Genomic DNA, 16,647 nt, shown 5'->3' on the forward strand with positions numbered 1-16,647 from the left:
CCTCAATACCTGCCTCAGTACCTGCCTCAGGGTGGTAGTATCGTGTACCTGCCTCAGCGTGGTAGTATCGTGTACCTGCCTCAGTACCTGCCTCAGCGTGGTAGTACCGTGTACCTGCCTCAGCGTGGTAGTACCGTGTCCTCAGCGTGGTAGTACAGTGTACCTGCCTCAGCGTGGTAGTACCGTGTCCTCAGCGTGGTAGTACAGTGTACCTGCCTCAGCGTGGTAGTACAGTGTACCTGCCTCAGCGTGGTAGTACCGTGTACCTGCCTCAGTACCTGCCTCAGCGTGGTAGTACAGTGTACCTGCCTCAGCGTGATAGTACCAAGTACCTGCCTCAGTACCTGCCTCAGCGTGGTAGTACCGTGTACCGGCCTCAGTACCTGCCTCGGCGTGGTAGTACAGTGTACCTGCCTCAGTACCTGCCTCGGCGTGGTAGTACCGTGTACCTGCCTCAGTACCTGCCTCAGCGTGGTAGTACAGTGTACCTTCCTCAGTACCTGCCTCAGCGTGGTAGTACAGTGTACCTGCCTCAGTACCTGCCTCGGCGTGGTATTACAGTGTACCTGCCTCAGCGTGGTAGTACCGTGTACCTGCCTCAGCGTGGTAGTACCGTGTACCTGCCTCAGTACCAGCCTCAGCGTGGTAGGACCGTGTACCTGCCTCAGCGTGGTAGTACAGTGTACCCGACTCAGCGTGGTAGTACAGTGTACCTGCCTCGGCGAGGTAGTACAGTGTACCTGCCTCGGCGTGGTAGTACAGTGTACCTGCCTCGGCATGGTAGTACCATGTACCTGCCTCAGTACCTGCCTCAGTACCTGCCTCAGGGTGGTAGTATCGTGTACCTGCCTCAGTACCTGCCTCAGGGTGGTAGTATCGTGTACCTGCCTCAATACCTGCCTCAGTACCTGCCTCAGGGTGGTAGTATCGTGTACCTGCCTCAGTACCTGCCTCAGGGTGGTAGTATCGTGTACCTGCCTCAATACCTGCCTCAGTACCTGCCTCAGGGTGGTAGTATCGTGTACCTGCCTCAGCGTGGTAGTATCGTGTACCTGCCTCAGTACCTGCCTCAGCATGGTAGTACCGTGTACCCACCTGTGTGGTAGTACAGTGTACCCGCCTCAGCATGGACCGTGTACCTGCCTCAGCGTGGTAGTACAGTGTACCTGCCTCAGCGTGGTAGTACCGTGTCCTCAGCGTGGTAGTACAGTGTACCTGCCTCAGCGTGGTAGTACAGTGTACCTGCCTCAGCGTGGTAGTACCGTGTACCTGCCTCAGTACCTGCCTCAGCGTGGTATTACAGTGTACCTGCCTCAGCGTGGTAGTACAGTGTACCTGCCTCAGCGTGGTAGTACCGTGTCCTCAGCGTTGTAGTACAGTGTACCTGCCTCAGCGTGGTAGTACAGTGTGCCTGCCTCAGCGTGGTAGTACAGTGTACCTGCCTCAGCGTGGTAGTACAGTGTACCTGCCTCAGCGTGATAGTACCAAGTACCTGCCTCAGTACCTGCCTCAGCGTGGTTGTACCGTGTACCGGCCTCAGTACCTGCCTCGGCGTGGTAGTACAGTGTACCTGCCTCAGTACCTGCCTCGGCGTGGTAGTACAGTGTACCTGCCTCAGTACCTGCCTCAGCGTGGTAGTACAGTGTACCTTCCTCAGTACCTGCCTCAGCGTGGTAGTACAGTGTACCTGCCTCAGTACCTGCCTCGGCGTGGTATTACAGTGTACCTGCCTCAGCGTGGTAGTACCGTGTACCTGCCTCAGCGTGGTAGTACCGTGTACCTGCCTCAGTACCAGCCTCAGCGTGGTAGGACCGTGTACCTGCCTCAGCGTGGTAGTACAGTGTACCCGACTCAGCGTGGTAGTACAGTGTACCTGCCTCGGCGAGGTAGTACAGTGTACCTGCCTCGGCGTGGTAGTACAGTGTACCTGCCTCGGCATGGTAGTACCATGTACCTGCCTCAGTACCTGCCTCAGTACCTGCCTCAGGGTGGTAGTATCGTGTACCTGCCTCAGTACCTGCCTCAGGGTGGTAGTATCGTGTACCTGCCTCAATACCTGCCTCAGTACCTGCCTCAGGGTGGTAGTATCGTGTACCTGCCTCAGCGTGGTAGTATCGTGTACCTGCCTCAGTACCTGCCTCAGCGTGGTAGTACCGTGTACCTGCCTCAGCGTGGTAGTACCGTGTCCTCAGCGTGGTAGTACAGTGTACCTGCCTCAGCGTGGTAGTACCGTGTCCTCAGCGTGGTAGTACAGTGTACCTGCCTCAGCGTGGTAGTACAGTGTACCTGCCTCAGCGTGGTAGTACCGTGTACCTGCCTCAGTACCTGCCTCAGCGTGGTATTACAGTGTACCTTCCTCAGCGTGGTAGTACAGTGTACCTGCCTCAGCGTGGTAGTACAGTGTACCTGCCTCAGCGTGGTAGTACCGTGTCCTCAGCGTGGTAGTACAGTGTACCTGCCTCAGCGTGGTAGTACAGTGTGCCTGCCTCAGCGTGGAAGTACAGTGTACCTGCCTCAGTACCAGCCTCAGCGTGGTAGGACCGTGTACCTGCCTCAGCGTGGTAGTACAGTGTACCCGACTCAGCGTGGTAGTACAGTGTACCTGCCTCGGCGAGGTAGTACAGTGTACCTGCCTCGGCGTGGTAGTACAGTGTACCTGCCTCGGCATGGTAGTACCATGTACCTGCCTCAGTACCTGCCTCAGTACCTGCCTCAGGGTGGTAGTATCGTGTACCTGCCTCAGTACCTGCCTCAGGGTGGTAGTATCGTGTACCTGCCTCAATACCTGCCTCAGTACCTGCCTCAGGGTGGTAGTATCGTGTACCTGCCTCAGTACCTGCCTCAGGGTGGTAGTATCGTGTACCTGCCTCAATACCTGCCTCAGTACCTGCCTCAGGGTGGTAGTATCGTGTACCTGCCTCAGCGTGGTAGTATCGTGTACCTGCCTCAGTACCTGCCTCAGCATGGTAGTACCGTGTACCCACCTGTGTGGTAGTACAGTGTACCCGCCTCAGCATGGACCGTGTACCTGCCTCAGCGTGGTAGTACAGTGTACCTGCCTCAGCGTGGTAGTACCGTGTCCTCAGCGTGGTAGTACAGTGTACCTGCCTCAGCGTGGTAGTACAGTGTACCTGCCTCAGCGTGGTAGTACCGTGTACCTGCCTCAGTACCTGCCTCAGCGTGGTATTACAGTGTACCTGCCTCAGCGTGGTAGTACAGTGTACCTGCCTCAGCGTGGTAGTACCGTGTCCTCAGCGTTGTAGTACAGTGTACCTGCCTCAGCGTGGTAGTACAGTGTGCCTGCCTCAGCGTGGTAGTACAGTGTACCTGCCTCAGCGTGGTAGTACAGTGTACCTGCCTCAGCGTGATAGTACCAAGTACCTGCCTCAGTACCTGCCTCAGCGTGGTTGTACCGTGTACCGGCCTCAGTACCTGCCTCGGCGTGGTAGTACAGTGTACCTGCCTCAGTACCTGCCTCGGCGTGGTAGTACCGTGTACCTGCCTCAGTACCTGCCTCAGCGTGGTAGTACAGTGTACCTTCCTCAGTACCTGCCTCAGCGTGGTAGTACAGTGTACCTGCCTCAGTACCTGCCTCGGCGTGGTATTACAGTGTACCTGCCTCAGCGTGGTAGTACCGTGTACCTGCCTCAGCGTGGTAGTACCGTGTACCTGCCTCAGTACCAGCCTCAGCGTGGTAGGACCGTGTACCTGCCTCAGCGTGGTAGTACAGTGTACCCGACTCAGCGTGGTAGTACAGTGTACCTGCCTCGGCGAGGTAGTACAGTGTACCTGCCTCGGCGTGGTAGTACAGTGTACCTGCCTCGGCATGGTAGTACCATGTACCTGCCTCAGTACCTGCCTCAGTACCTGCCTCAGGGTGGTAGTATCGTGTACCTGCCTCAGTACCTGCCTCAGGGTGGTAGTATCGTGTACCTGCCTCAATACCTGCCTCAGTACCTGCCTCAGGGTGGTAGTATCGTGTACCTGCCTCAGCGTGGTAGTATCGTGTACCTGCCTCAGTACCTGCCTCAGCGTGGTAGTACCGTGTACCTGCCTCAGCGTGGTAGTACCGTGTCCTCAGCGTGGTAGTACAGTGTACCTGCCTCAGCGTGGTAGTACCGTGTCCTCAGCGTGGTAGTACAGTGTACCTGCCTCAGCGTGGTAGTACAGTGTACCTGCCTCAGCGTGGTAGTACCGTGTACCTGCCTCAGTACCTGCCTCAGCGTGGTATTACAGTGTACCTTCCTCAGCGTGGTAGTACAGTGTACCTGCCTCAGCGTGGTAGTACAGTGTACCTGCCTCAGCGTGGTAGTACCGTGTCCTCAGCGTGGTAGTACAGTGTACCTGCCTCAGCGTGGTAGTACAGTGTGCCTGCCTCAGCGTGGTAGTACAGTGTACCTGCCTCAGTACCAGCCTCAGCGTGGTAGGACCGTGTACCTGCCTCAGCGTGGTAGTACAGTGTACCCGACTCAGCGTGGTAGTACAGTGTACCTGCCTCGGCGAGGTAGTACAGTGTACCTGCCTCGGCGTGGTAGTACAGTGTACCTGCCTCGGCATGGTAGTACCATGTACCTGCCTCAGTACCTGCCTCAGTACCTGCCTCAGGGTGGTAGTATCGTGTACCTGCCTCAGTACCTGCCTCAGGGTGGTAGTATCGTGTACCTGCCTCAATACCTGCCTCAGTACCTGCCTCAGGGTGGTAGTATCGTGTACCTGCCTCAGCGTGGTAGTATCGTGTACCTGCCTCAGTACCTGCCTCAGCGTGGTAGTACCGTGTACCTGCCTCAGCGTGGTAGTACCGTGTCCTCAGCGTGGTAGTACAGTGTACCTGCCTCAGCGTGGTAGTACCGTGTCCTCAGCGTGGTAGTACAGTGTACCTGCCTCAGCGTGGTAGTACAGTGTACCTGCCTCAGCGTGGTAGTACCGTGTACCTGCCTCAGTACCTGCCTCAGCGTGGTAGTACAGTGTACCTGCCTCAGCGTGATAGTACCAAGTACCTGCCTCAGTACCTGCCTCAGCGTGGTAGTACCGTGTACCGGCCTCAGTACCTGCCTCGGCGTGGTAGTACAGTGTACCTGCCTCAGTACCTGCCTCGGCGTGGTAGTACCGTGTACCTGCCTCAGTACCTGCCTCAGCGTGGTAGTACAGTGTACCTTCCTCAGTACCTGCCTCAGCGTGGTAGTACAGTGTACCTGCCTCAGTACCTGCCTCGGCGTGGTATTACAGTGTACCTGCCTCAGCGTGGTAGTACCGTGTACCTGCCTCAGCGTGGTAGTACCGTGTACCTGCCTCAGTACCAGCCTCAGCGTGGTAGGACCGTGTACCTGCCTCAGCGTGGTAGTACAGTGTACCCGACTCAGCGTGGTAGTACAGTGTACCTGCCTCGGCGAGGTAGTACAGTGTACCTGCCTCGGCGTGGTAGTACAGTGTACCTGCCTCGGCATGGTAGTACCATGTACCTGCCTCAGTACCTGCCTCAGTACCTGCCTCAGGGTGGTAGTATCGTGTACCTGCCTCAGTACCTGCCTCAGGGTGGTAGTATCGTGTACCTGCCTCAATACCTGCCTCAGTACCTGCCTCAGGGTGGTAGTATCGTGTACCTGCCTCAGTACCTGCCTCAGGGTGGTAGTATCGTGTACCTGCCTCAATACCTGCCTCAGTACCTGCCTCAGGGTGGTAGTATCGTGTACCTGCCTCAGCGTGGTAGTATCGTGTACCTGCCTCAGTACCTGCCTCAGCATGGTAGTACCGTGTACCCACCTGTGTGGTAGTACAGTGTACCCGCCTCAGCATGGACCGTGTACCTGCCTCAGCGTGGTAGTACAGTGTACCTGCCTCAGCGTGGTAGTACCGTGTCCTCAGCGTGGTAGTACAGTGTACCTGCCTCAGCGTGGTAGTACAGTGTACCTGCCTCAGCGTGGTAGTACCGTGTACCTGCCTCAGTACCTGCCTCAGCGTGGTATTACAGTGTACCTGCCTCAGCGTGGTAGTACAGTGTACCTGCCTCAGCGTGGTAGTACCGTGTCCTCAGCGTTGTAGTACAGTGTACCTGCCTCAGCGTGGTAGTACAGTGTGCCTGCCTCAGCGTGGTAGTACAGTGTACCTGCCTCAGCGTGGTAGTACAGTGTACCTGCCTCAGCGTGATAGTACCAAGTACCTGCCTCAGTACCTGCCTCAGCGTGGTTGTACCGTGTACCGGCCTCAGTACCTGCCTCGGCGTGGTAGTACAGTGTACCTGCCTCAGTACCTGCCTCGGCGTGGTAGTACCGTGTACCTGCCTCAGTACCTGCCTCAGCGTGGTAGTACAGTGTACCTTCCTCAGTACCTGCCTCAGCGTGGTAGTACAGTGTACCTGCCTCAGTACCTGCCTCGGCGTGGTATTACAGTGTACCTGCCTCAGCGTGGTAGTACCGTGTACCTGCCTCAGCGTGGTAGTACCGTGTACCTGCCTCAGTACCAGCCTAAGCGTGGTAGGACCGTGTACCTGCCTCAGCGTGGTAGTACAGTGTACCCGACTCAGCGTGGTAGTACAGTGTACCTGCCTCGGCGAGGTAGTACAGTGTACCTGCCTCGGCGTGGTAGTACAGTGTACCTGCCTCGGCATGGTAGTACCATGTACCTGCCTCAGTACCTGCCTCAGTACCTGCCTCAGGGTGGTAGTATCGTGTACCTGCCTCAGTACCTGCCTCAGGGTGGTAGTATCGTGTACCTGCCTCAATACCTGCCTCAGTACCTGCCTCAGGGTGGTAGTATCGTGTACCTGCCTCAGCGTGGTAGTATCGTGTACCTGCCTCAGTACCTGCCTCAGCGTGGTAGTACCGTGTACCTGCCTCAGCGTGGTAGTACCGTGTCCTCAGCGTGGTAGTACAGTGTACCTGCCTCAGCGTGGTAGTACCGTGTCCTCAGCGTGGTAGTACAGTGTACCTGCCTCAGCGTGGTAGTACAGTGTACCTGCCTCAGCGTGGTAGTACCGTGTACCTGCCTCAGTACCTGCCTCAGCGTGGTATTACAGTGTACCTTCCTCAGCGTGGTAGTACAGTGTACCTGCCTCAGCGTGGTAGTACAGTGTACCTGCCTCAGCGTGGTAGTACCGTGTCCTCAGCGTGGTAGTACAGTGTACCTGCCTCAGCGTGGTAGTACAGTGTGCCTGCCTCAGCGTGGTAGTACAGTGTACCTGCCTCAGCGTGGTAGTACAGTGTACCTGCCTCAGCGTGATAGTACCAAGTACCTGCCTCAGTACCTGCCTCAGCGTGGTTGTACCGTGTACCGGCCTCAGTACCTGCCTCGGCGTGGTAGTACAGTGTACCTGCCTCAGTACCTGCCTCGGCGTGGTAGTACCGTGTACCTGCCTCAGTACCTGCCTCAGCGTGGTAGTACAGTGTACCTTCCTCAGTACCTGCCTCAGCGTGGTAGTACAGTGTACCTGCCTCAGTACCTGCCTCGGCGTGGTATTACAGTGTACCTGCCTCAGCGTGGAAGTACCGTGTACCTGCCTCAGCGTGGTAGTACCGTGTACCTGCCTCAGTACCAGCCTCAGCGTGGTAGGACCGTGTACCTGCCTCAGCGTGGTAGTACAGTGTACCCGACTCAGCGTGGTAGTACAGTGTACCTGCCTCGGCGAGGTAGTACAGTGTACCTGCCTCGGCGTGGTAGTACAGTGTACCTGCCTCGGCATGGTAGTACCATGTACCTGCCTCAGTACCTGCCTCAGTACCTGCCTCAGGGTGGTAGTATCGTGTACCTGCCTCAGTACCTGCCTCAGGGTGGTAGTATCGTGTACCTGCCTCAATACCTGCCTCAGTACCTGCCTCAGGGTGGTAGTATCGTGTACCTGCCTCAGCGTGGTAGTATCGTGTACCTGCCTCAGTACCTGCCTCAGCGTGGTAGTACCGTGTACCCACCTATGTGTGGTAGTACAGTGTACCCGCCTCAGCATGGACCGTGTACCTGCCTCAGCGTGGTAGTACAGTGTACCTGCCTCAGCGTGGTAGTACCGTGTCCTCAGCGTGGTAGTACAGTGTACCTGCCTCAGCGTGGTAGTACAGTGTACCTGCCTCAGCGTGGTAGTACCGTGTACCTGCCTCAGTACCTGCCTCAGCGTGGTATTACAGTGTACCTGCCTCAGCGTGGTAGTACAGTGTACCTGCCTCAGCGTGGTAGTACAGTGTACCCGCCTCAGCGTGGTAGTACCGTGTACCTGCCTCAGCGTGGTAGTACCGTGTACCTGCCTCAGTACCTGCCTCAGCGAGGTAGTACCGTGTACCTGCCTCAGTACCTGCCTCAGCGTGTTAGTACCGTGTACCTGCCTCAGTGTGGTAGTTTCGTGTACCTGCCTCAGTACCTGCCTCAGCGTGGTAGTACAGTGTACCTGCCTCAGCGTGGTAGTACAGTGTACCCGCCTCAGCGTGGTAGTACCGTGTACCTGCCTCAGCGTGGTAGTACCGTGTACCTGCCTCAGTACCTGCCTCAGCGAGGTAGTACCGTGTACCTGCCTCAGTACCTGCCTCAGCGTGTTAGTATCGTGTACCTGCCTCAGCGTGGTAGTATCGTGTACCTGCCTCAGTACCTGCCTCAGCGTGGTAGTACCATGTACCCACCTATGTGTGGTAGTACAGTGTACCTGCCTCAGCGTGGTAGTACCGTGTACCCGCCTCAGCATGGACCGTGTACCTGCCTCAGCGTGGTAGTACCGTGTACCTGCCTCAGCATGGTAGTACAGTGTACCCGCCTCAGCGTGGTAGAACAGTGTACCTGCCTCAGTGTGGTAGTACAGTGTACCTGCCTCAACGTGGTAGTACCGTGTACCTTCCTCAGCGTGGTAGTACAGTGTACCTGCCTCAGCGTGGTAGTACCGTGTCCTCAGCGTGGTAGTACAGTGTACCTGCCTCAGCGTGGTAGTACAGTGTACCTGCCTCAGCGTGGTAGTACCGTGTACCTGCCTCAGCGTGGTAGTACCAAGTACCTGCCTCAGTACCTGCCTCAGCGTGGTAGTACCGTGTCCTCAGCGTGGTAGTACAGTGTACCTGCCTCAGCGTGGTAGTACAGTGTGCCTGCCTCAGCGTGGTAGTACAGTGTACCTGCCTCAGCGTGGTAGTACCAAGTACCTGCCTCAGTACCTGCCTCAGCGTGGTAGTACCGTGTACCGGCCTCAGTACCTGCCTCGGCGTGGTAGTACAGTGTACCTGCCTCAGTACCTGCCTCGGCGTGGTAGTACCGTGTACCTGCCTCAGTACCTGCCTCAGCGTGGTAGTACAGTGTACCTTCCTCAGTACCTGCCTCAGCGTGGTAGTACAGTGTACCTGCCTCAGTACCTGCCTCGGCGTGGTATTACAGTGTACCTGCCTCAGCGTGGTAGTACCGTGTACCTGCCTCAGTACCTGCCTCAGCGTGGTATTACAGTGTACCTGCCTCAGCGTGGTAGTACAGTGTACCTGCCTCAGCGTGGTAGTACAGTGTACCCGCCTCAGCGTGGTAGTACCGTGTACCTGCCTCAGCGTGGTAGTACCGTGTACCTGCCTCAGTACCTGCCTCAGCGAGGTAGTACCGTGTACCTGCCTCAGTACCTGCCTCAGCGTGTTAGTACCGTGTACCTGCCTCAGTGTGGTAGTTTCGTGTACCTGCCTCAGTACCTGCCTCAGCGTGGTAGTACAGTGTACCTGCCTCAGCGTGGTAGTACAGTGTACCCGCCTCAGCGTGGTAGTACCGTGTACCTGCCTCAGCGTGGTAGTACCGTGTACCTGCCTCAGTACCTGCCTCAGCGAGGTAGTACCGTGTACCTGCCTCAGTACCTGCCTCAGCGTGTTAGTATCGTGTACCTGCCTCAGCGTGGTAGTATCGTGTACCTGCCTCAGTACCTGCCTCAGCGTGGTAGTACCATGTACCCACCTATGTGTGGTAGTACAGTGTACCTGCCTCAGCGTGGTAGTACCGTGTACCCGCCTCAGCATGGACCGTGTACCTGCCTCAGCGTGGTAGTACCGTGTACCTGCCTCAGCATGGTAGTACAGTGTACCCGCCTCAGCGTGGTAGAACAGTGTACCTGCCTCAGTGTGGTAGTACAGTGTACCTGCCTCAACGTGGTAGTACCGTGTACCTTCCTCAGCGTGGTAGTACAGTGTACCTGCCTCAGCGTGGTAGTACCGTGTCCTCAGCGTGGTAGTACAGTGTACCTGCCTCAGCGTGGTAGTACAGTGTACCTGCCTCAGCGTGGTAGTACCGTGTACCTGCCTCAGCGTGGTAGTACCAAGTACCTGCCTCAGTACCTGCCTCAGCGTGGTAGTACCGTGTCCTCAGCGTGGTAGTACAGTGTACCTGCCTCAGCGTGGTAGTACAGTGTGCCTGCCTCAGCGTGGTAGTACAGTGTACCTGCCTCAGCGTGGTAGTACCAAGTACCTGCCTCAGTACCTGCCTCAGCGTGGTAGTACCGTGTACCGGCCTCAGTACCTGCCTCGGCGTGGTAGTACAGTGTACCTGCCTCAGTACCTGCCTCGGCGTGGTAGTACCGTGTACCTGCCTCAGTACCTGCCTCAGCGTGGTAGTACAGTGTACCTTCCTCAGTACCTGCCTCAGCGTGGTAGTACAGTGTACCTGCCTCAGTACCTGCCTCGGCGTGGTATTACAGTGTACCTGCCTCAGCGTGGTAGTACCGTGTACCTGCCTCAGCGTGGTAGTACCGTGTACCTGCCTCAGTACCAGCCTCAGCGTGGTAGGACCGTGTACCTGCCTCAGCGTGGTAGTACAGTGTACCCGACTCAGCGTGGTAGTACAGTGTACCTGCCTCGGCGAGGTAGTACAGTGTACCTGCCTCGGCGTGGTAGTACAGTGTACCTGCCTCGGCATGGTAGTACCATGTACCTGCCTCAGTACCTGCCTCAGTACCTGCCTCAGGGTGGTAGTATCGTGTACCTGCCTCAGTACCTGCCTCAGGGTGGTAGTATCGTGTACCTGCCTCAATACCTGCCTCAGTACCTGCCTCAGGGTGGTAGTATCGTGTACCTGCCTCAGTACCTGCCTCAGGGTGGTAGTATCGTGTACCTGCCTCAATACCTGCCTCAGTACCTGCCTCAGGGTGGTAGTATCGTGTACCTGCCTCAGCGTGGTAGTATCGTGTACCTGCCTCAGTACCTGCCTCAGCATGGTAGTACCGTGTACCCACCTGTGTGGTAGTACAGTGTACCCGCCTCAGCATGGACCGTGTACCTGCCTCAGCGTGGTAGTACAGTGTACCTGCCTCAGCGTGGTAGTACCGTGTCCTCAGCGTGGTAGTACAGTGTACCTGCCTCAGCGTGGTAGTACAGTGTACCTGCCTCAGCGTGGTAGTACCGTGTACCTGCCTCAGTACCTGCCTCAGCGTGGTATTACAGTGTACCTGCCTCAGCGTGGTAGTACAGTGTACCTGCCTCAGCGTGGTAGTACCGTGTCCTCAGCGTTGTAGTACAGTGTACCTGCCTCAGCGTGGTAGTACAGTGTGCCTGCCTCAGCGTGGTAGTACAGTGTACCTGCCTCAGCGTGGTAGTACAGTGTACCTGCCTCAGCGTGATAGTACCAAGTACCTGCCTCAGTACCTGCCTCAGCGTGGTTGTACCGTGTACCGGCCTCAGTACCTGCCTCGGCGTGGTAGTACAGTGTACCTGCCTCAGTACCTGCCTCGGCGTGGTAGTACCGTGTACCTGCCTCAGTACCTGCCTCAGCGTGGTAGTACAGTGTACCTTCCTCAGTACCTGCCTCAGCGTGGTAGTACAGTGTACCTGCCTCAGTACCTGCCTCAGGGTGGTAGTATCGTGTACCTGCCTCAATACCTGCCTCAGTACCTGCCTCAGGGTGGGAGTACCGTGTACCTGCCTCAGTACCATCCTCAGCGTGGTAGTACCGAGTACCTGCCTCAGTACCTGCCTCAGCGTGGTAGTAGTGTACCTTCCTCAGTACCTGCCTCAGCGTGGTAGTACAGTGTACCTGCCTCAGTACCTGCCTCAGCGTGGTAGTACCGTGTACCTGCCTCAGTACCTGCCTCAGCGTGGTAGTACCGTGTACCTGCCTCAGTACCATCCTCAGCGTGGTAGTACCGAGTACCTGCCTCAGTACCTGCCTCAGCGTGGTAGTAGTGTACCTTCCTCAGTACCTGCCTCAGCGTGGTAGTACAGTGTACCTGCCTCAGTACCTGCCTCAGCGTGGTAGTACCGTGTACCTGCCTCAGTACCTGCCTCAGCGTGGTAGTACAGTGTACCTGCCTCAGTCCCTTCCACAGCGTGGTAGTATCGTGTACCTGCCTCAGTACCTTCCTCAGCATGGTAGTAAAGTGTACCTGCCTTGGCGAGGTAGTACAATGTAACTGCCTCGGCTTGGTAGTACAGTGTACCTGCCTCAGCGTGGTAGTACCGTGTACCTGCCTCAGTACCTGCCTCAGTACCTGCCTCAGCGTGGTAGTCCCGTGTACCTGCCTCAGTACTTGCCTCAGCTTGTTAGTCCCGTGTACCTGCCTCAGTACCTGCCTCAGCGTGGTAGTACCGTGTACCTGCCTCAGTACCTGCCTCAACGTGGTAGTCCCGTGTACCTGCCTCAGTACCTGCCTCAGCGTGGTAGTACCGTGTACCTGCCTCAGTACCTGCCTCAGCGTGGTAGTACCGTGTACCTGCCTCAGTACCTGCCTCAGCGTGGTAGTCCCGTGTACCTGCCTCAGTACCTGCCTCAGCGTGGTAGTCCCGTGTACCTGCCTCAGTACCTGCCTCAGTACCTGCCTCAGCGTGGTAGTACCGTGTACCTGCCTCAGTACCTGCCTCAGCGTGGTAGTCCCGTGTACCTGCCTCAGTACCTGCCTCAGCGTGGTAGTCCCGTGTACCTGCCTCAGTACCTGCCTCAGCGTGGTAGTACCGTGTACCTGCCTCAGTACCTGCCTCAGCGTGGTAGTACAGTGTACCTGCCTCGGCGAGGTAGTACAGTGTACCTGCCTCGGCGTGGTAGTACCGTGTACCTTCCTCAGTACCTGCCTCAGGGTGGTAGTATCGTGTACCTGCCTCAGTACCTGCCTCAGGGTGGTAGTATCGTGTACCTGCCTCATTACCTGCCTCAGTACCTGCCTCAGGGTGGTAGTATCGTGTACCTGCCTCAGCGTGGTAGTATCGTGTACCTGCCTCAGTACCTGCCTCAGCGTGGTAGTACCGTGTACCCACCTATGTGTGGTAGTACAGTGTACCTGCCTCAGCGTGGTAGTACCGTGTACCCGCCTCAGCATGGACCGTGTACCTGCCTCAGCGTGGTAGTACCGTGTACCTGCCTCAGCATGGTAGTAAAGTGTACCCGCCTCAGCGTGGTAGAACAGTGTACCTGCCTCAGTGTGGTAGTACAGTGTACCTGCCTCAACGTGGTAGTACCGTGTACCTTCCTCAGCGTGGTAGTACAGTGTACCTGCCTCAGCGTGGTAGTACCGTGTCCTCAGCGTGGTAGTACAGTGTACCTGCCTCAGCGTGGTAGTACAGTGTACCTGCCTCAGCGTGGTAGTACCGTGTACCTGCCTCAGCGTGGTAGTACAGTGTACCTGCCTCAGCGTGGTAGTACCGTGTCCTCAGCGTGGTAGTACAGTGTACCTGCCTCAGCGTGGTAGTACAGTGTGCCTGCCTCAGCGTGGTAGTACAGTGTACCTGCCTCAGCGTGGTAGTACAGTGTACCTGCCTCAGCGTGATAGTACCAAGTACCTGCCTCAGTACCTGCCTCAGCGTGGTAGTACCGTGTACCGGCCTCAGTACCTGCCTCGGCGTGGTAGTACAGTGTACCTGCCTCAGTACCTGCCTCGGCGTGGTAGTACCGTGTACCTGCCTCAGTACCTGCCTCAGCGTGGTAGTACAGTGTACCTTCCTCAGTACCTGCCTCAGCGTGGTAGTACAGTGTACCTGCCTCAGTACCTGCCTCGGCGTGGTATTACAGTGTACCTGCCTCAGCGTGGTAGTACCGTGTACCTGCCTCAGCGTGGTAGTACCGTGTACCTGCCTCAGTACCAGCCTCAGCGTGGTAGGACCGTGTACCTGCCTCAGCGTGGTAGTACAGTGTACCCGACTCAGCGTGGTAGTACAGTGTACCTGCCTCGGCGAGGTAGTACAGTGTACCTGCCTCGGCGTGGTAGTACAGTGTACCTGCCTCGGCATGGTAGTACCATGTACCTGCCTCAGTACCTGCCTCAGTACCTGCCTCAGGGTGGTAGTATCGTGTACCTGCCTCAGTACCTGCCTCAGGGTGGTAGTATCGTGTACCTGCCTCAATACCTGCCTCAGTACCTGCCTCAGGGTGGTAGTATCGTGTACCTGCCTCAGTACCTGCCTCAGGGTGGTAGTATCGTGTACCTGCCTCAATACCTGCCTCAGTACCTGCCTCAGGGTGGTAGTATCGTGTACCTGCCTCAGCGTGGTAGTATCGTGTACCTGCCTCAGTACCTGCCTCAGCATGGTAGTACCGTGTACCCACCTGTGTGGTAGTACAGTGTACCCGCCTCAGCATGGACCGTGTACCTGCCTCAGCGTGGTAGTACAGTGTACCTGCCTCAGCGTGGTAGTACCGTGTCCTCAGCGTGGTAGTACAGTGGACCTGCCTCAGCGTGGTAGTACAGTGTACCTGCCTCAGCGTGGTAGTACCGTGTACCTGCCTCAGTACCTGCCTCAGCGTGGTATTACAGTGTACCTGCCTCAGCGTGGTAGTACAGTGTACCTGCCTCAGCGTGGTAGTACCGTGTCCTCAGCGTTGTAGTACAGTGTACCTGCCTCAGCGTGGTAGTACAGTGTGCCTGCCTCAGCGTGGTAGTACAGTGTACCTGCCTCAGCGTGGTAGTACAGTGTACCTGCCTCAGCGTGATAGTACCAAGTACCTGCCTCAGTACCTGCCTCAGCGTGGTTGTACCGTGTACCGGCCTCAGTACCTGCCTCGGCGTGGTAGTACAGTGTACCTGCCTCAGTACCTGCCTCGGCGTGGTAGTACCGTGTACCTGCCTCAGTACCTGCCTCAGCGTGGTAGTACAGTGTACCTTCCTCAGTACCTGCCTCAGCGTGGTAGTACAGTGTACCTGCCTCAGTACCTGCCTCGGCGTGGTATTACAGTGTACCTGCCTCAGCGTGGTAGTACCGTGTACCTGCCTCAGCGTGGTAGTACCGTGTATCTGCCTCAGTACCAGCCTCAGCGTGGTAGGACCGTGTACCTGCCTCAGCGTGGTAGTACAGTGTACCCGACTCAGCGTGGTAGTACAGTGTACCTGCCTCGGCGAGGTAGTACAGTGTACCTGCCTCGGCGTGGTAGTACAGTGTACCTGCCTCGGCATGGTAGTACCATGTACCTGCCTCAGTACCTGCCTCAGTACCTGCCTCAGGGTGGTAGTATCGTGTACCTGCCTCAGTACCTGCCTCAGGGTGGTAGTATCGTGTACCTGCCTCAATACCTGCCTCAGTACCTGCCTCATGGTGGTAGTATTGTGTACCTGCCTCAGCGTGGTAGTATCGTGTACCTGCCTCAGTACCTGCCTCAGCGTGGTAGTACCGTGTACCTGCCTCAGCGTGGTAGTACCGTGTCCTCAGCGTGGTAGTACTGTGTACCTGCCTCAGCGTGGTAGTACCGTGTCCTCAGCGTGGTAGTACAGTGTACCTGCCTCAGCGTGGTAGTACAGTGTACCTGCCTCAGCGTGGTAGTACCGTGTACCTGCCTCAGTACCTGCCTCAGCGTGGTATTACAGTGTACCTTCCTCAGCGTGGTAGTACAGTGTACCTGCCTCAGCGTGGTAGTACAGTGTACCTGCCTCAGCGTGGTAGTACCGTGTCCTCAGCGTGGTAGTACAGTGTACCTGCCTCAGCGTGGTAGTACAGTGTGCCTGCCTCAGCGTGGTAGTACAGTGTACCTGCCTCAGCGTGGTAGTACAGTGTACCTGCCTCAGCGTGATAGTACCAAGTACCTGCCTCAGTACCTGCCTCAGCGTGGTTGTACCGTGTACCGGCCTCAGTACCTGCCTCGGCGTGGTAGTACAGTGTACCTGCCTCAGTACCTGCCTCGGCGTGGTAGTACCGTGTACCTGCCTCAGTACCTGCCTCAGCGTGGTAGTACAGTGTACCTTCCTCAGTACCTGCCTCAGCGTGGTAGTACAGTGTACCTGCCTCAGTACCTGCCTCGGCGTGGTATTACAGTGTACCTGCCTCAGCGTGGTAGTACCGTGTACCTGCCTCAGCGTGGTAGTACCGTGTACCTGCCTCAGTACCAGCCTCAGCGTGGTAGGACCGTGTACCTGCCTCAGCGTGGTAGTACAGTGTACCCGACTCAGCGTGGTAGTACAGTGTACCTGCCTCGGCGAGGTAGTACAGTGTACCTGCCTCGGCGTGGTAGTACAGTGTACCTGCCTCGGCATGGTAGTACCATGTACCTGCCTCAGTACCTGCCTCAGTACCTGCCTCAGGGTGGTAGTATCGTGTACCTGCCTCAGTACCTGCCTCAGGGTGGTAGTATCGTGTACCTGCCTCAATACCTGCCTCAGTACCTGCCTCAGGGTGGTAGTATCGTGTACCTGCCTCAGCGTGGTAGTATCGTGTACCTGCCTCAGTACCTGCCTCAGCGTGGTAGTACCGTGTACCCACCTATGTGTGGTAGTACAGTGTACCCGCCTCAGCATGGACCGTGTACCTGCCTCAG

This window comes from Aulostomus chinensis, chromosome 22 (assembly GCF_037954235.1).
Source record: "Aulostomus chinensis isolate RoL2024-O1b breed Wild chromosome 22, RoL_Achi_v1.0, whole genome shotgun sequence".
Lineage (NCBI taxonomy): Eukaryota > Metazoa > Chordata > Actinopteri > Syngnathiformes > Aulostomidae > Aulostomus > Aulostomus chinensis.